The sequence below is a fragment of the Pteropus medius genome, unplaced genomic scaffold, assembly GCF_902729225.1.
Source record: "Pteropus medius unplaced genomic scaffold, Ma_sr-lr_union100, whole genome shotgun sequence".
NCBI classification, from domain to species: domain Eukaryota; kingdom Metazoa; phylum Chordata; class Mammalia; order Chiroptera; family Pteropodidae; genus Pteropus; species Pteropus medius.
The window spans coordinates 6408104-6411432 of record NW_024355008.1 but is presented as its reverse complement, the minus strand read 5'-3'; the positions used below and the strand labels follow the sequence as shown (position 1 = coordinate 6411432).

The 3329-nt window shown below is 37.9% G+C and overlaps 1 pseudogene; it reads right to left on the bottom strand.

Annotated features, from left to right (window-relative positions):
- Positions 1-2906: 2906 nt before the first annotated feature.
- LOC120598211 (uncharacterized) lies at positions 2907-3025 on the bottom strand (annotated as a pseudogene).
- Between the last annotated feature and the right edge of the window lie 304 nt (positions 3026-3329).

The following is a 3329-nucleotide window of genomic DNA, read 5'->3' as shown; positions in this document are numbered from 1 at the left end:
CTGTCATAGCCTGTAAACTATCTATACTGTCCTCTGAGGGTATTAAAACGTTGTCCTAGGTGACCATTGCATAGAGCAGGAAGGAAAATTTCTGTGGAAAAAAATGAATATAGAGAATGAATCATATGGACAAAGACAGAATTTTCTAGGCATATGTGTGGATAAAGAGGTGATAGAAAAGGAAAACAAAAAATAGTAGGAGAAATTCCAGTGTAGAGGGAAAAATTTATGTAGAAAAAAAATGTAAATGGAGATTGCTTGCTTAATTTAGCTGTTAGGAGAGGTCAGTCAATTGTAGACAATCACGTTACATACTCTAGAATTTTCAAAACACCTTAGAATATGAACATCCTTCTATCTGACTTGGCATTTAGATCCTGAAATTTAAACTTTCTTTTTTCTTTGGAAATACATTCATGATTCTCTAAATTTCAGGTTGGGGAATATTTTCAATGTCACTCTACCCTTACCAGTTCATTTTTCCGTTCATCCTTTATTTCTATCATTTAAAATAACTTCTCTGGGAGTTACATATTTGCTGACCACCATCATCTCTCTTTGGCCAAACTAAACATATTTCCATGTTTTCGTTTGAGTTTATGAGTCATCTTCTTCCTGTCATTCAATCATTCTTATTGCTGTATGTGGTACACAACACCCCAAGGACCACAGCTCTCACCACAGTAGTCCAGGTGTGTTTTGGACTCTTGCACACTCTACATTGTCCTTGGAGCTGAAGCGGGTGCAGGGGAGAGGGGCCTGCAGCTGTATGGTAGGGAGGAGGGACACTCTAGGGAACTCTGGAACGATGTATCACCTTTAAAAAGATTCCAACCTTTTATCTGCCTCCCTTGAGACTAAGAATTACCAGCTTCTATAATCAGAATGATTTCAAACAGATGGTTTTGCTTGTGAACTCTCTTGAAAATGTCTTATTTATTTGCTCTCCAGGACAAGAAGGATAACTTGTCTTCTGTAGATTTTTAGAGATTGAATTAATTTTTCTATTAGTAAAAATAGGTCATATTCACATTTACTTAGAAAGAGATTCAAAACACACACACAATTTCCGACGTAGATTGTGAGTCTGTATTAATTTCTTGGTATTACTCTTCTTTAAATATAGACAAAACCTGCTAAATTGTTTCTTCTATTAAAAAAATTTATTTCTATTCTTAGTTCCCTCAAGAATGATGTAATTGAATTTCATTGTGCTTTTAGAGATAATTATAAAATAAATACCACCTGACCCGAAAAATGCGGCATTTCTGTTTCCAGAGAATTTATGGGAAAAGCTAAAACTCTTTGGTTACCAAATGAAAACAAACCACATCTCTTCCTAACAAAAAGACTAGCAGCTGCGTTTGCAAAGCCACTGCCGCTAACTGTGGTTTCCAAAGGGTTTCCTATTCTGAACACTAGAGGACACTGGTGATCTACTCAACTCTGTTTCAAGGCTTTTAAAAATTCAGTGTGTTGCCAGAAGCTTTTCAACTTTCAATGGGCAGGAATGGAGTGGAAAATAACTGTTTGAAAGTCTGTGTTTTGAGAAAGAGAGGTTAAAAATATTCTTTGCAGAACCTATAGGAGAAAGAAGAAAAGCGATTAATCTTTGTCCCGTGCCAGCTAATTGTCCTGGTCCAGAGATTGTCCTGGGTTCAAATTTCATCATTTGTTAAAACTAATGCTAGAAATAAAATTCGTAAAATAGAAGATGGTTAGTTCAAATCCTATGTGTCAGAAACACCATTTTTCTTTTGACTTTGATTTTTGCTGTTACGTGATGAAATAGGTTTATAACTATTGAAAAGACATTCTGGGTCACGAGCACTATCAAATGGAATATGTTTATTTGGACATAATGAGGCGAGGCAAAAAGCATTGAGATAAAACAAAGGCAGTGAGAATATGACAACTTCACAAATGGAGTTTAAAATAAAATAGCAGAATCCCTAGTTATCTGTATGATCCATGCTCCAGATGCTTTGAGGCACAGGGGAAAAATAAACAGCAGAGGTAAAACAATGGAAAAAAATTAAAGGGACACCAATATTTGATGTGAAGTGTTGAAGTAAAGGAAGCTATCAATTAAAAAGCATTGATGACGAATCAATTAAGTGTGACTAGGATAATGAAAGCAACAGCAAGCAGGGGCCACTGTACAATCTACTCGATCCATAATTATTTTTTCATCACAGATTTTAAAAAAAAACATTCCTTTCCTATTTCCTCAAAGCTTATAGTTAGAGAATTTAGAGAAGGAAGCCTATTTTTCTTTTATACTATCCTCTTGGCCAAATATGTCCGTTCTTACCACACGCATGGAGAAAAGAAGGAAAGGGAAGGCGCTGCCTAATCTCAAACGTGCCTGGGAAAGCACGGCCTAATAGCAGCCAGGGGCAATGGTTTTCCTACTTCAGTGTGATCCTCTGAAGAACGGGCGTCACTGCAGCCCTTGAAGCCTGCCTGATCTCCACCCTGTTCTCTCATGTATCACTGCTGAGAGTAAGTCGTCTGCAGCATGATCGTCCTCTTGGCTGTAATACACTGTGCTGTGGCAGTATGTAACAGTGAAGTTTATCAGGCGGTCAAGTCACTTAGTTACATTAGGAAGAGTATCTATCCAGGATAATAACAACCAACTCAACTCCACATCTGAATTTGTCTCCTCCCAGATCAGTTGTCACCTTCTTTCTCTGTAATAAATTAGTTTCTCCTAATCTCAGTCAACTTGCTTTGACCTAAGGATTTACTTATTTTGCTAACTGGTTTCTACTCCGTATCTAGGCGACTACATTGTTTGCTGACTTCCAGAGTCCTTCCATGTCTTTGGTGTCAGATTAATTTAGGTGAGGCAACTCTTGGTTGACTTCACAGATTGCAAGGACCTTGTCAGTTTTTTTTTACGCCTATAGCACCTGGTCTTCCTAGGTGGTCTCCCATCCAAGTACTAACCAGGCCTGACCCTGCTTAGCTTCCAAGATCGGTCGGGATCCGGCTTGTTCAGGGTAGCATGGCCATAGACTACAGTGTTCTTTAAATAGTTTAATCACCCAGAAGCTCTCATAGTTTGTAGAAGAGGATGGAGGAACTTACTCTACAGAATGTTATTAGTGAGAGACTTTACCTTCTCATTGTAAACAATTAATCTTCTGACGAGTAGCTTGATAAAGAAGTCAATGTTCGTCTATGGCCATGCTACGCTGAACATGCCCCATCCTGTCTGATCTCGGAATCTAAGCTGGATAGGAGACCACCTAGGAAGAACAGGTGCTGTAGGTGTTAAAAAAAAAAAAAAAAAAAAGAAGTCAATATTATTAAAATGCACA